General features: G+C 34.8%; 1 protein-coding gene across 1 annotated transcript in view; it reads left to right on the top strand.

The window, feature by feature from the left end:
- The window catches only part of px (MAP7 domain-containing protein plexus), a 157,274-nt gene that overhangs the window by 100,316 nt on the left and 38,670 nt on the right, over window positions 1-18,288 (top strand). The window lies entirely within an intron of this gene.

Genomic DNA, 18,288 nt, shown 5'->3' with positions numbered 1-18,288 from the left:
ATCATTGACTTTGGAGAATAATATAATAGTGGCAACAAAGTACAACTGTTGGTTCTTGAAAAGTTAAAATAACCTCACAGCTGTTTTATTGATTCTTTATTGTGCGCTCGATAGCGCCATGCGTTCCACGGTCCAATATTAATGTTCGATATGAGGTCACAATTTTACTTATGTTCAATATAAGGTCACAATTTGTTAGTTATGTATCTATTTATTTACGGCTTTACTGACTTTTAAAAATATATAAGAATATAACATAGAAAATAAAAATAAATGATATATAATTTTAAAAAATAAAAATAATGAAAAAAGAAAGATACGTATAAGTAATAAAAAAAACAAAACTTGGTGAAAAAAAAAGTTGAAAAAATTATTTCAAAATAGGGAAGCTAATAATCACCATAAAATTCATATCAAGAAATCCAAAAAGTTCTCTTAAAATCTCCATAAATTTTGACCTAAAGATATTTATTGATGTAGGTACTAAAAATATCAACCAATGGCCCGTTATATGCGATATAAGGGCACCATTTTTTATATTCAATATAAAGTCACAATTTTATATGTTCGATATAGATATGGTCACAATTTTTTGCGTCCAATGTAAGACCACATTTTTTTATGTTCGATATAAGGTCACATTTTTTTTATGTTCGATATAAGGTCACATTTTTTTATGTTCGATATAAGGTCACATTTTTTTATGTTCGATATAAGGTCACAATTTTTTATGTTCGATATAAGGTCACATTTTTTTTATGTTCGATATAAGGCCACATTTTGTACGTTCGATATTCGGCAGAGTACTCTCGCAGCTAGTCGACGCATCACTTACCCGGCACCGATAAAACCGAATGATATGTTAATCTCATCACTAGATTCTAATACATGTTTGTGTTGGCTTCAGATCGATCCATATTTATAACGCTTGCGACACTAAAGAGTCCATGGTATCCAAATTTGCTTATTTACACGATGAAATTGGAAACATAGGAAACACATTACATACTAGATTTTTTAAATAATCCTACTTGTATTCATTTTTACAAATATATTGAAATGCTTTCGGTTTCTAATTTCGGTTAAATTAATTTAAATATATATATATATATATATATATATATATATATATATATATATATATATATATATATATATATATATATATATATATATATATATATATATATATATATATATATATATATATATATATATATATATATATATATATATATATATATATATATATATATATATATATATATATATATATATATATATATATATATATATATATATATATATATATATATATATATATATATATATATATATATATATATATATATATATATATATATATATATATATATATATATATATATATATATATATATATATATATATATATATATATATATATATATATATATATATATATATATTGAAATGCTTTCGGTTTCTAATTTCGGTTAAATTAATTTAAATATATATATATATATATATATATATATATATATATATATATATATATATATATATATATATATATATATATATATATATATATATATATATATATATATATATATATATATATATATATATATATATATATATATATATATATATATATATATATATATATATATATATATATATATATATATATATATATATATATATATATATATATATATATATATATATATATATATATATATATATATATATATATATATATATATATATATATATATATATATATATATATATATATATATATATATATATATATATATATATATATATATATATATATATATATATATATATATATATATATATATATATATATATATATATATATATATATATATATATATATATATATATATATATATATATATATATATATATATATATATATATATATATATATATATATATATATATATATATATATATATATATATATATATATATATATATATATATATATATATATATATATATATATATATATATATATATATATATATATATATATATATATATATATATATATATATATATATATATATATATCTATATATATATATATATCTATATATATATATATCGCTAAAAGATCTGTTGCACAGAAAAAGGTTAATAAGTGGCTTGATATTTATTTTTAATACATTGTATTATATTTTTTAACTTTAAAAACGTTCTCCTGAAAAATCAAGTTTTTTGATTTATGACGTTCTCGAAAGGAGTGAGCGATATGTGTGTGTGTATATAATTATTCAATTTAATGTAATTTAATTAGAAATACTTTTCAAAAACAGCTTAATAAATATACTTATTTTTATCAACTACTAGCTAGCAGTACCCCACTACGCTTTGATGTGGATCAGTTTGATAAAATGGAAAAGAAATACACGCGCGTATTCGAATGTATTGTTGTGTCAAAATTTCAAAGCAATCGGCGAATAACTTTACGAGTTTTAATTTTTTCAACAAACGAACATATACATTTTATAGGCATAATCAATTATGCCTAATTTTTAATGTTTTTTCTTAAAAATTTTAAATTTTAATTTATGATATGGATATCGGTATTGTGATATTTACCATGTTCGGTAAAACAGCTTGTTATTTTTCTACATTATTTTCTGGTTTACCACCGTCATAGTTTGGTTTAAGTGATCACTTTACACACGCGTAACATTCACCAGCACTACCCATGATCGACAACCACACTACTCAAAATCTTGAAACTTGTAGATATATTGATCAAACTCGTGACACATCGCGAGTTCAATATAGTCATCTGTGGTGGGATGAGGAAAGCTTTTATTGAGCGGAGACTCATGTTATTTTTCGATCGTGACGTCGTCCCGTGTTTTGGGACGCCCTTAAGTCAACAGTCTCTACAAATAAAAATAGCAGTCGTTCCGATAATATTGTTGCAAGGCGGAATCGTTGTCGGAGTGTGCCGCCTCCCTCTCCTCTTCCCTCTATCGTCCATCCGCTCTCCCCTCCCCGGCCTGCGCTCGGGACGACGTCTGTTTTTACTGCTCTGTGCTTGAGTACACACTGCTAAGCAAATAAATCACTAACATAAGGAAGTGTTTTTATAATGTTGGCACATCTAATCAATTTACACTCGACAGGCCTGTCAAGTAAAAAAAATGTGTTACGGTTTTAAGATAATTTTATCGTTCAGTATCGATTGAATTATGAGCTGAATTATGTTAATTTAAATGTCAAAGTAAAGGTTCATTATTTTCTTCCTCTTCTTCAAACCCTTATCCGCACCCAATGGTGCATAGGGCACCGTATGACATAATATGTGTATAATAATACTAATAAATAAAACCATTATCCGCACCCCAATGGTGCATAGGGCACTGCTTCATATAAACGCAGTGTTATCTTGATCGTTAACACGTGAAGGAAAGGTGGTCAGCCCTCCGCTTCAGATACCAGTCCAGGGTAATATTGAATAAATATTACAGTGAAAAAATCACTTATATTTATTTGACTCCCCCTGGAATGAAACCCGGGACCTCCAGAACGGTAGCCGAGCGTACTGACCATTACACTACGGAGGCGGACAATACGTGTATAAAATAAAATAAAATATTAATTTTGTCCACAGCAAACAATGGTATAATACGTGAACAATAACATAAGACAAAAGACAGTGAATAAAACATCACGTAAAATATTTCTTTTTTTGCTATTCGTAAAATAACGATGGAAGTAGAGGGGGCTTCGGCCACCCGCGACGGAGTGAAGTGCGCCGTGCGCGGTGTGTCGTCGCGTCGCGCCGCGTCGTGAAGTGTGGTACGGTGCGGTGCGGTGTGGTGTGGTGCGGTGCGGTGTGGTGCGGTGTGGTGCGGTGCGGTGCGGTGTGGTGAAGTGTGGTGAAGCCGGGTGAAGATGGATTACAGGGCGCCCAACCCGCTGCTGCATCTGGGGAGTCCTTACTACGGACACCCGAGTAAGGATATTTCTTTTTAATGTGTTATTTATTGAAGAATATGTTTCTGGATAAACCTTTTTAAAAAATTGTGTCGGGTTGTGGTCCCGTGGTTACTGTTGCGCACTCTTGAGTCAGAGTTTCTCGGGTCGAATTCACTCTCACTATAATTTGATACCTATTTCTAATAATGATTCGCTTAGCTTACAGAAATAGTATGAAATTACAGTATTTTTGTATAATAAAAAAACACAAATATATATTTTTTTAAAGTCTTAGTAAATACCATTATTTCTTAAAATCTATTTTAACACGTGTTTCGATGCATTCCGCATCATTTTCAAACACCGTACCTTTTTTTAATGGCATGAACATCAAAATTTTTGCATTAATATGGTTTAAGACTCTTGACTTGTAAGTCGAGTCTGAAATTTAAATATCTAAATTGAATTTCTTGGTGGAACCGTATTTTATATAATAAAATATCAAATACTTATGTAGTTTTTTCCGCTTTTACATTATTTGACCGGTGACCGGGCTTCGATATACCGACGTCATCATACTGGTAGGAGGTTAGATAAAATTCTGTTAAAAACACAAATAATGAGTAATCTGAACGATTCCCCACTACGAACGACTCCCTAATTCAAACAATCTCCTAATCCGAACGACTCCCTAATCCGAACGACCCCCTAATCCGAACGACTCCTAATCCGAACGATCCCTAATCCGAACGACCCTCTAATCCGAACGAATCCCTAATCCGAACGACCCATTGATAGATTCACGTTCGGATTAGCGAGCTGGCACCCTATATATCTCTGCGTACATTGTAGTGTAGAGACCAAACGATGTGTTGTGGAGTCCGATCTAACAATGCGACCAACAAGTTATCACTCTGACGTCAATCGGAGGTGTCTCGGCGTCGGGATTCCGGTGGCGCGGTGCGTCGGCGTCGCGCGCCCGAGGCGAGAGCACTTGTCGGCGGTCTCTTGGAGTGCCCCTCTCCCCTCCCTCCCTTCCTCACCCTACTGCCCCCGCAGCGCCACTCGGCAGGGCTGTGGAAACCTTATAGAAACTAGTCTAATGTCTGGGATTACGACATTTTCATTAGAATGATAGTTCATAAGGAACTATCACGAGAGGTGGTATCATTTAATTAATTAACAACCCTTATCCGTACCCAATGGTGCGTAGGGCACTGCATCGAATTGACGCAGTGTTATCTTGATCATTACTTACATGAAGGCAAGGTGATCACTCTCGCGCTTCAGGAACCAGTCCAGGGTAATATTAAATAAATATTACGGTGTACAATCACTAATATTTATTTTCACCCCCCCTGGGAATCGAACCCGGGACCTCCGGCACGGTAGCTAAACACGCCGACCATTACACCACGGAGGTGGTATCATACATGTTAAAAATAGGGAAGGACATTGCTACCATTAACCAAGCTAGGACGCAAAATGCCGAACCCTCTTCTAGTGGAACGCAAGGTCTGCTGACGACAGTCAATTGTCCGGCTTCTCCTGAGGAGTGCAACGTGGTTTCCTCCCAGCTATGAACAAATGCGGACAAGTTCCTGATTGGCCCACACTAGATTATCCCTCCCGTTCCCAACACAGATTAAAATAAAACATTTTTTTTAGGTTATAAGAAACAGAAATCCACATAATGATCGATAAACCTTGTACATAATAAGCAGGGTAAATAACAGGACAGGATTTTTAGATGGGAATTGTATTTATTATTTACCTTGCTTATTATGTACAGAGTTTATAGATCATTAAGTGGATTTTTGTTTCTTCTAACTAAAAAAAATAATGTCTAGTGTGGGCCAATCAGGAACTTGTTAGCATTTGCTCATTGCTGGAAGGAAACGACGTAAAACTCCTCAGTAGAAGCCGGACTGTCGTCAACAGGCCTTTCGTTCCACTAGAAGAGGGTTCGGCAGTTTGTGTCCTAGCTTGGTTTATGGTACCAATGTCCTTTACTATTTTTATCATGTCGCTCACTCCTTTCAAGAACGTCATAAATAAAAAAAAACTTGATTTTTCAGGAGAATGTTTTTAAAGTTTAAAAATATAATACAGTGTATTAAAAATAAATATCAAGACACTTATTGAACTTGTTACTGTGCAACAGATCTTTTTAGGTAAAACCTGAACGTTTTTTCTCCATTTGAAAAATATTCAGTATATTTAAAAAATCATTCAAAAATCATTTAAAAATTCAGTATATTGAAAAATATTTAGTTAAAAAAATAATTAAACAAAACCTTTTCTTCAAAATGCAAAAACAACACTTTCTGCCCTGTAGCGGGTAAATATTAAGTTTAAAATATACCTCTTGCTAGGATAGAGTACATTTTCTGGGCATTCCGAAAACATGCACAACTGAAAATTGACGATTTTTGATATATGACGTTCTTGAAAGGAGTGAGCGATGTATGATACCACCCCTCGTGAGAGTTCCTTATGAACTATCACGGATCCGATGTCGGATGACCCGACTGCTAGTCTGTTTTGAATTATATATTGAGTTTCTTCCAATATTGTATGAAGCGGGTTTGGCTCGCCCTGGTCGCGGCGCGCGGTAGGTACTCGCGGTAGGTACCCGCAGTAATATAGTAGGGCCGTATAACGTATAGCCGTGGCTTATTCAGGCCTCCGCACTTAGGGCGGCCGTTAGGGCGGGCGGGGCGGGGGCGCGACCCCTAATCCGGACCTGCCACTGCCGACGCAGGGGCGGACTTAACACATAATAAAAAATATGTAAAAAAAATATGTCACAATATCAATGCGAAAATAGCATCATGTAAAAATGTGCACAACATTTTGAGAGTGTCTAAATACTTGTTCACAAAAATATATTTTTTGTTCGTTAGTTTAAATTTTTACCAGAAGAAATGTAAGTTTTCGAAACTAGACGTATATAAATATAAATAAAACTCATTAAGTGGTAAATTCAAGTTTTTAATGAAAAAAAAATCAATATGTCATTCCACAAAGTTAATGCCGAATCAATAAATAATACGTTATATCAGTATAAATAACCTGGACTCCAACTTACTGGACAAGACCCAGATTTATGAACTTAAAAAATTTGAACACACTCACAAAATATTGTCAGGTTCATTATTTCATTCATCATTTTATCACCCGATAAAATGACTTGCAAATTTCCATGTATTTTTTTTTTTATTATTATTGTTGCTCAATTAACTTGTTGGAGCGCGCCGCCCCTGTCGGGGGGCGCTGCGCGCGCACCCTCTTGTGGGGGAGGGGAGGGGAGGGGGCGGCGGGACGTGCCGCTGGAACTTGTGGAGCACCATCGACCCCCCCTCCCCCCTCCCCTCACCCACACCGCGGCACGTCAAAGGATAGCATAGCGCAGGATGGCGCAACGTGGAACGGCGTGCCGCGCGTAGCGCCATGCGTCGCATCTGGAAAATGACACTTTTTTGTTTATTTTATCATATTGATGCCAAATTTTTAATATAATATTCTTGTAACATTTTGAGTGTGTCCAAATACTTGTGTTCACATGGCTGTCACTCCTTTCAACAACGTCATAAATAAATAAAAAACTTGATTTTTCAGGAGATCGTTTTTAAAGTTTTAAAATATAATACAACGTATTAAAAATAAATATCAAGCCACTTATTGAACTTCTTACTGTGCAACAGATCTTTTTACGTAAAACTTGAAGGTTTTTTTCTTCATTTGAAAAATATTTAGTATATTATAAAAAATAATTAAACAATACATTTTCTTCAAAATGCAAAAACAACACTTTCCACCCTGTAGCGGGTAAATATTGAGTTAAAAAATGCCTCTTTTGCTGGGATATAGTACATTTTCTGGACATTCTGAAAACATGCACAGCTGAAAATTGACGATTTTTGATAAATGACTTTGTTGAAAGGAGTGAGCGATATCTGGATATCTCCTATACAAATGGAAATACCTCAACAACGTAACGGAAAGCCCCTGCTTAACCGTTACGTTGTTGAGGTCATTATATGAATCTATTTTAAAATTGCGATGCATTTTTTATACATGTGGGTAAAAAAAAAATTAAAAATTTCATGAAATATTTTCGGATTTTAGAAAAAAAAATGTATTGTAGAGATGAAATCAAAATTTTCATGTTAGTAAAAGAAATAAAAGTTGATTTTTTTTGTGTGTCAAATCGGCACAAGGATTATAATGGATCATTTTCATGATGTGTTATTAGTGGCGTATAAATTAATATGAAAAATCACAAGACTGTCGGTAACATTCTTATTGAAATAGTAGAGAAGTAAGGGAGATACTAATGTTTAAACTTGAGACATTTGAATGAAACGAAAAACGGACGCCGCTATACGTCATAAAATTTTACGTCATCGGGTGTGTTATGGGGCGTATCCCTTTATGTATCTGCTTTATAAAGCTTCAATAGTAGTAGTGTGGATTCGTTTCTGTGACGTCATTCGTTACCAACTTACGAAAGCAGAGTTTTTACGAAGGCGAATTTTCCAATAGAAAATGATGTATTAAAATATTGACTATATCGGGTGTTATAAACACATAACGACTCTTACACAATACTTTATAGGTTGAGTATGTTAAATTCGATATTCCTCCCGAGTGATAGTACCAAGATGTGTGAAAAGCCATTAAAAAGAAGAGAAAGAAGAAGAGTGATAATACCCTATTTTCACTTGTAGGTGGCGCTAATGTCTCAGTATTACCTATGCCTAGTTTCTGCGCATTCGCAGATACGACACTGCCGGCAGGTCGTGTCGGGCATATGGCGCGGTACGTATCTACTCGCGCGCCGACAGCGTGGCAGAGTATCCAGTGCAGGGGGGGGAGGGGGGGGGGTGGAATTGGAAAATTGCTCGCGTGTTTTTCCCGCTTCCGGTCGGGGAAATGGCTGCGGAAGTTGAACCTCGTATAAATATCCACCCCGCTCTGAACTATACGTCGTGTTCGAGTGCTGCGTCTTCCCGTGACTAGTGCTATATACATCACTACCTCGACCGCCACGCCGGCTCTCTGAAGGGGTAGGCAGAGTGGATTGAGTGCCCGTACACTTGACACACCACGATATGAATATAACATTTATTTTATTATTTACAAAAATGTTGATAATATTAGTCCACAGAGGAAGACCGAGAAAAACTTGGCACGATCAGGTATGCCAAACACTTGAAAGCGGTCAGGTTAGGAGTCGAAACAATCGGCGGGTGTGTATGAGGAGATGCATGAACGTGGAAGAGGCGATGAATATTTGCACAGACAGAGTGGTGTAGCGTTCTATTCTCTCTTCCTACCCCTGCGGGGAAGCGGCGTGATGGTTAGTTTTTTTAAAGTAGTTTTTATTACCGAGTTTTTTATGTGTACCGGTTTTGAGACGTACCCGTTTTTTAAACGCAGAAAAAACACTCAGGTTTTACCTAAAAAGATCTGTTGCACAGTAAAAAGTTCAATAAGTGGCTTGATATTTATTTTTAATACATTTTATTATATTTTTGAACTTTAAAAACGATCTCCTGAAAAATCGAGTTTTTAGATTTATGACGTCGTTGAAAGAGTGAGCGATATGTCAATATGTATTGTACGATCCACAAATGGCATTATTTCTACAAATATAGTTAAGTTATGTAGGGTTGAACACAAAAACGGTGTTTCAAGAAACAAATTCAACTACGCCAAATATTACCTCGGTTTAGAAAAGTTTTTTTTTAATTTTATAAATGACGTTGTTGAAAGGAGTCAGCGACATACTGGCAAGATATTGATTAGTACCTACTTGTAAGAATCTCTGCTCATCCCCTGCGCGCGGCGACCTACACTACATAATAATTTTATTTTTTGCAAGAGGATCGGACTGTCGAAGTGTCGTCTGTCGTGCGACATCTGAAACTGTCCCCGTTCAAACAGGCGTTGTTAGACAATGAAATGTCCTCGAGTCGACTTAATCTCAAACCTTGTGCGAATTGGTCTTATCTTATTTCATTAATTGATTCGGCAGTCACTATGTGGTTAATATCTTCTTCTCTTCTTCTTCATTTTGTTGTAGGCCTTGTGGTCTGTTTTATAAGAGGGATTAGTCTCCTACGATGTCGATTCCCAGCTGACAATCCATCTCCTTTGATGGGGTTGGCTGTACAGTGCGATGTGGGGGAGTCTGTATGGTTCCATTCTCCTCACATGTGCATACCATTGTCTCCTTCGTTGCCTTCCCCACCTAACGACATCTTCGATCTCGCATATTTCCCTGATCCTGGCGTTTCTTATTTTATCTCGAAGACTCTTTTGCCTGATATGCTTCTTAGAGTCTTCATTTCTGACACTCTAAGCGCGTTAATATCCATCCGTTTTAAATTCAAGTTTTACTTTTTTTTTAAATAATTTAAAACTTGTGAGACCACTCAATGAGATTTATTTCATTACACACGACTAGTTTCGAAAACTAACGGATGTTTTCACATACAGGTGAAAAGTAAAACATAATCACGCCATAAAACACAAAGTTAATGCCGAATCAATAAATAATACAAGTTTTATTTATTGATTTAGCGTTTAATTTGTAGAACTCCATTTTAATTGATGTATTAATTGTTGTCCGCCTCCGTAGTGTAATGGTCAGCACGCTCGCCTACCGTTCTGGAGGTCCTGGGTTCGATTCCCAGGGGGGGTAAAATAAATATAAGTGATTTTTTCACTGTAATATTTATTTAATATTACCCTGGACTGGTACCTGAAGCGGAGGGCTGATCACCTTTCCTTCATGCGTAAACGATCAAGATAACACTGCGTTTATATGAAGCAGTGCCCTATGCACCATTTGGTGCGGATAAGGGTTTTTATTTATATTATTTATATTAATTGTTAAATCAAATTTGATTTTTTTAATTCTACTAAGTTGTATTTTATATTACACATAAAAATTAATATTGTCACCATTTTTTTTTTCGCCATTTTTGGAATTTTCAAACGAATGTCTAACTAGGTAACTAACCAAGTCATAACTAGGCGAAACAATTGTGACAATATTAATTTTTATGTGTTTTTTTAACAATAAAATACAACTTAGTAGACTCTAAAAATCCGCGTTTGATTTAACAGTTAGTACATAAAATACAAGTTTTACTTGGTAAATATCACTATTTCCTAAAAGGGGGCTTCCGCCATCTGGCAGGTGACGTCATATCCCCCCTATCCCCTCCCAGGGGTTGGGGAGCCACCTCGCGATCTAATTACCGCTGTGACTTGTTGATTAGTGCTCCCGTGCACTAATGGGCACTCTGCACCATCGGATATAGTCACTACAGCGGTCATATTATGTTATTTCACCAATTTCATCCGGATGAGGTATTTTTTAAATTACCTTATGGCATAGAGAATAGAACGCAACACCGATCTGTCTTTGCAAACAATTTTCGCATGTTCATAATTATACATCGCTCACTTCTTTCAACGTCATATATAAAAAAAACTTGATTTTTCAGGAGATCGTTTTAAAAGTTTAAAAATATAATACAATGTATTAATAAATATCAAGCCATTTATTGATTTTTTTTTACTGTACAACAGATATTTTTAGATGAAACCTGAATGTTTTTTCTCCGTTTGAAAAATATTTAGTATATTTAAAAAAATAATTAAAAAATACATTTTCTTCAAAATGCAAAAACAACACTTTCTGCCCTGTAGCGGGTAAATATTAAGTTAAAAATATACCGCTTTTGCTGGGATATAGTACATTTTCTGGGAATTCCGAAAACACGCACAACTGAAAATTGACGATTTTTGAGATATGACGTTGTTGAAAGGAGTGAGCGATATGTGAAATTTTGTAAATGGAATATTACAAATACATTTTTTTTGTTACTCATTAATGTTAATGTATTATGTAAAATTTCCAAATATTTTTTTAAAAACTAGATACGGTTTTATTTTACAAGAAGATGTATTGATTGATTTTCTTCCCGTATCGTGATGGAAAGAACCTTAGGAGGTTTTCGGTGTAGAGTGACGCTGTACTGAAGGCATGTATCCAGCCCGATGTTGCTTCAGTAAACTTGTATAATATATAGGTTCTATTATCCTGGAAGTATCCGTGTGTATACACAGCTTAGAGCAGGGGTTTTCAAACTGTGGGTCGACTAGTAATTTGACCTGCGGTTGGGTCGACAGCAACCAATAAACGAATGTTATTTAGATTATTGCACAAGTCACTTTGATCACTGGACATATTTACGACTAAGATAACGCTGCAGGCACACCCTTCTCACCATTGGGTGCGGATGATTGACAAAAAGGAATGATAAATATTTTTCACAGCATTTTTATTGTGTCCAAATATCAAATGTGTGGTTCTCTACTTAGGAGTTATTTTTAAATTGACATCTCTACAGAAATAAAGATGAATATGGATGTCTGGATATTTACAGTGCTTGTGACCTGTCATAGGCTGGTTGAGTAGTGTGGAAGAGTGATTTTTATTTATACGATTTTTAATTTTAAAACTAAATTTTTAGATTCAATTTAACATTTTAAATAACTTAACATTAAAAACCCTAAATAAGCGCCTTTTCAGGTTGTATTTTACGAAAATGGCGCTATGTAAATTATCAAAATATATTATTGTTATTATTATTATTATCATTAAATATATATTTACATTTTTTTTATTTCTTCATAGCTAACTTATATAACATATAATACAAACTAATATTTTCACTTAATTTAACATTACATATATTTACTTCTTCTTCTTCTTTTTCTAGATCTTAAGGATCTGTTTGTGCCTCCGCTTGTAGTTCTTGGAATGTTGACTCCCAGCTGTCTTTCCACCTTTTTGGAGATCTGTCTGGGGGTCTGCGTCCTTCAGGGATTCCTTGAAGGGCGATACGTGGAAGTCCATCATATATAATATATTTACATCTTCTATAATAAACATAATCTTTTAAATTCATTCAAACACTTTTCATTCTTCATACATTCAGGCATCTCGTCTGTCCAAACTTAAAAAAAAACAGTATGAATATTTTTTTGTAGTACGTTTTTTTTACATTTTTGCACTATGTAGAATCTACTTAGTCCAAAAATGCAAAAAAAAACGTACTACAAAAAAATGTCCCTTACTGCGTCCCTTAAATCCTTATATTGTTAATTTGAACTAATCAATGCGCCCCAAATGTGGACCACACGCTACCTGACTCACAGTTTTATGGGCTCACGATAGGGCTGACAAACTTCACCGTAACCAAATTGTGCCGATCAAAAAAGGGCAGCACTCGGAAAAGTTTGGGAATCTCCATCTCAAGACTCTCGGCTACTTGAGTGGGTACGTTGCTAAGTTACTGTTTGGCGCAAGTTCCATGCTGATGACACCCGCACCCTCCACCCCCCTTCTCTCCTCTCCACCGCACCCAACGCCCCCGCCCAGATGTGTCAGTCTTACCTTCCCGCAGAATCCTGAATTTAAAAAAAAATATATGTCTTATTAAAACTGGATTTTCTGGAATAGGGATGTAATAACATCAATTATAAAATCATATAAAAAAATGTTTTACTTGAGGCCCAGCATTCGTTAAGTTGTGTCGGAGTGTGGTCCCGTGGTTATTGTCGCGGACTCTTAACCCTTTCCAAAATTAAAAAAAAAAATCTAGGTAGACAGTTACATTCCAATTGGAAAAAATCTTTTGTCCTCTGCTCCACATACTGTTGTAATAGATACGAGTGACAAAAATGTTAGCTTAGAATTTTAATAAATAATACTAATGATGAAAAAAGTGTCGAATAACATCCGACATGGGACCTAAGAGAAAAAATCTATGTCGAATGAGATTCGACATTGGACCAGTAAGGGTTAAGTCAGAGTTTCTCGGTTCGAACCCACTCTACCAAAATTTAATACCTATTTCTAATAATGAGCCGCTTAGGCTCACGGAAATAGTATGAAATTGAAATATTTGTGTAAATAATAAAAAATCCAAATATTTCTCTTTAATTAAAAAAAAGTCGCATTCATTACACCGGAGACCACCGGAGAGTCACTTGTCTGGTCACGCCGGATTTTTTAAAAGAAATTAAGGTACAATGGAGGTTTTTTTGTTATTTTTTTAGAATATATAAAAAAAATATTTTTATAATTTTTATTTAACTTCTTACCTTTCAATGACTGTTTTCTTCTCAAAACCATATAATTATTTCGACAAAAAAACTTATTTATTCAATGCGAAAGAGGTTTTTTTAATAAAAAAAAGCAGTTACGTAAAATGAACCTGGATTTCGAGAAAATTAAGTCGCGACTTAACGAATTACTGGGCCTTGAGGCCCATATGCGGTAAGTCGCCACATAATTATCTTTAAATCCAGGTAAAATTTTAAGTAGGTAATTAATTTTTTTCTTCAAATATGTGTTTGATGAATTGAAATATATGTAAGCTGAAAAGAAGCTTTTTATTGCGCAGAGACTCTTTCATTTGTATATAAGGTCCGAATCCTGGATTATAATACGTTTTTTATAGTCATATCATTACGATATTACCAATCAATACTTTCGCCATATTTTCCTGGAATTCGTCTGCTCATGAAACAAGATAATATTGTTTTTTCCGTTTGATAAAAAAAACAACCTTTGTTCCCATCCCTACCGCACTGCTCGGGGTGGGTAATGCTACCCCTCTAGGGTGTCTGGGAAGGGGGAGGGGGGTGGAGGGCAAAAGAGAGGGGGGGAGCGGTTGGCAAACTGTGTTTTTAGAAACTTTTCACTTATTTCGCCTTGCACAACGCGCGACGCGATGCTCCCTCGCGATCTTGAACTAAGGGTTCGCTAGATGTGATGGTAAGGGTGGATATAATTGTTTTTTTTTTTCACTTCGAATGGGACGTTTTTCAAATCAAATTGGACGGTTAAAAAAAAAATAGGGCGATTGAAAAATCAAATAAAACGCGCGGCAAGGCAAATTGGACGTTTAAGTAATCAAATTAAGAGATACACAAATCAAATAAGACGAGCGCGAAGTCAAATTGGGCGTTTTACTCGTCAAATTATACGTTTAACAAATGAAATTAGATGTTTGTCAAATCAAATTAGACATGTAACAAATCAAATTGGACGTTTAACAAATCAAATTGGATGATTGTCAGATAAAATAAGACGTTTAACAATCAAATTGGACGATTGTCAGATCAAATTAAACGTTTAACAATCAAATTGCACGTTTGTGAAATCAAATTAGACGTTTGGAAAATCAAATTAGACATTTAAGAAATCAAATTGAACGTTTGTCAAATCAAATCGGACGTTTAACATATCAAATTGGACGTTTAACTATTTAAATTGAACGTTTTTAAAATAAAATTAGAAGTTTTGCAAATCGAATTGGACGTTTAACAAAATCAAATTGGACCTTTGAAAATCAAATCGGACGTCTTTCAAATCCAATTGGACACCTTACAAACCAAATTGGACGATCAACAAGTCTTGTATGAAACAATAGTGCAATCGAAAACACTGAGAATGCTGAAAGTGACAGAAGTTTTCAAGAAGCAAGTCGTCTGCCTTGAGCAATTTTTATTATCGCGTATGCTCTCGCTACGTTCAACAGATAGCGCTGCCACTTCAGTAAAAACACTTTTTTTAAAAATTAAAAAATGATTCTTCCTGTCACAGGTAAAAAAAGTACTAGTTTTATTTTTATATTCCAATCATCATGTGATTCCACAAAGTTAATACTAGATCCATAAATAATAATAGTAATCTAAATATTCATTATTATTGTCCGCCTCTGTAGTGTAATGGTCAGCACGTTCGGCTAGCGTTCTGGAGGTCCCGGGTTCGATTCCCAGGGGGGGTCAAATAAATATAAGTGATTTTTTCACTATAATATTTATTCAATATTACCCTGGACTGGTACCTGAAGCGGAGGGCTGATCACCTTTCCTTCATGTGTAAACGATCAAGACAACACTGTGTTCATATGAAGCAGTGCCCTATGCACCATTGGGGTGCGGATAAGGGTTTTATTATTATTATTAAATATTCATTAGAAAATATTGAAGACGTGGTATAGAGAATTCACTTTGGATAGTTTAATAGCCCCCCCCCCCTTCCCTCTGCAAAATTTCATCATATGCACTTAGGATAGTTGTGCATTTAGTTGACGATGTGCTTCGACTCCTTTGATATATTATAAGGGATGTATAGATTCGAGTATGTGTTGAGTTGAGGGAAACCCGCAGGAATCCTCGCTGTAGTGCATCGAAATGGATTGGATATCTAATAGAAAAAAATATCCATAGGTGTTGATATAAGTACGTAAAGTTGAAAAACGATAATAGATGCGATGCGCAGCTTACGGGTTAATAATAAAATATAATTTCGTAGACTCTTAAAAATCAGTGTTTGATTTTAATATTTAATATATAAATACTGGTATATATACTTTACCGAGTGAAATTTAAGTTATTTTTTGACATCTCATCAAAGATGAAGAAGAATATGGAAGTCTGGGCATTTACGGGGCTTACGACCGTCATAGGCTGGTTTAAGTGATCACTTTACACACGTGTAACATTCACCAATTCTACCCATTATTATAAGCTTAATAATAAAAATGAAAATGGTATTTTCTGGCGTTTCTCATGTGTGTGATTATAATCCGGGATTCGGATCTCACATACTAATATAAGAGTTTCTGCTTAATAAAAAGCTTCTTTACATCTCACCAATAGATGTCTCTAGTGAAGTTTTAGTGATTCATGAACAAGGTTTCTAAATTGGTTAATATATATAGAACTTCCAAGAATTTGAGTAGTGTGGTTGTCAATAATGGGTAGAATTGGTGAATGTTACACGTGTGTAAAGTGATCACTTAAACCAGCCTATGATGGTCGTAAGCCCCGTAAATGCCCAGACTTCCATATTCTTCTTCATCTTTGATGAGATGTCAAAAAATAATATGAAAATAACTCCTGTAATTGGAGATAATCCAGATTTTGTGAAATTTAAGTTAATAAAAAAATAATCTTTCTTAAATTTATATTGCGATCGGCGGTAATCGAACCCGCGACGCCAGTTTCGCAGTCGAGCGTCTACACGACTACGCCACGGCGCCCTTTCAAAGAGATAATGTCGAATGAAGGGAAATGCTTCGAGCGGAAATAAAAGCGATCAATTTCCTGCCACATCACCGCCACACTCGATCGTCTTGGGGTGGGGGGTGTTGCGCAACGAGTCGGCTTTCGCCCTACCGGCATCGTTAAATTATTCACACCCCACGATGGCCGCCGTCGGACCTTCAATTATTGACGAGAAGCGGTCAATACATTGTCTTAGAAGTTGCTAGCCACATTATCGCTTTACAACATTTTGAGTGTGTCCAAATGCTTGTTCACAAATCTGGATTATCTCCAATTCGGAGTTATTTTTCATATTATTTTTACACATCTCTACATTGATGAAGAAGAATATGGAAGTCTGGGCATTTACGTAAATGCTCAGACTTCCATATTCTTCTTCATCTATGTTGAGATTTAAAAAAAACTATATGGAGAGTATCTGGACACACTCAAAATGTCAACTTTAAGTACTTGGAGAATATCGTCGGGGTGTGGTCCCGTGGTTAGTGTCGCGGACTCTTAAGTCAGAGTTTCTCGGTTCGAACCCACTCTACCACAATTTGATACCTATTTCTAATAATGCACGGCTTAGACTCAGAAATAGTATGAAATTGAAATATTTGTGTAAATAATAAAAACGCAAATATTCCTCTTTTATTTTTTTTTAAATAAATGTGAACTTTAAGTATACACCAAGTATTATATTTGGACACACTTAAAATGTGGAGGTCCTCTCCGAAACGTTAAATTTTAATTATAAATGATTTTAATTAGGATAGACCTAGATATAAATGATTTTAATTTGACTTACACCAAATATCTCAAAATTGACAAAAATGTAGTTAGAGCACTTTACGTAGGGCACGTCGATATGCCTTGTGCACCATTCTTTTCTGGTTGGTTTAGTACCGACGAACACGGACTGACCGAGGGTCTCTAAGCGTTGCATCTCGGCAGAGCGTCTCATCTCCGCGTTCTGGAGTTGCTCCTATATCGACCAGCGCCCTAAACACCCGCTTGACCCCTCCGTCCGGCTCATGGGGGTCAATGGGACCCGCGCGACCCCGCCGGGGGGTCCGCCGGACCCCGGAACGTCCGCTCTTATTACCATTACGCCAGACTGGGGTTAAGGACGCCACTAGTAAAGTCCGCGTAACGCCATCTCGAATGTTGTATCCTGAG

The sequence above is a fragment of the Brachycentrus maculatus genome, unplaced genomic scaffold (genome assembly GCF_059751285.1).
Source record: "Brachycentrus maculatus isolate JH-2025_06_01 unplaced genomic scaffold, ASM5975128v1 h1tg000343l, whole genome shotgun sequence".
Classification (NCBI taxonomy): Eukaryota; Metazoa; Arthropoda; class Insecta; order Trichoptera; family Brachycentridae; genus Brachycentrus; species Brachycentrus maculatus.
This window is presented reverse-complemented; position numbering and strand designations above follow the sequence as displayed.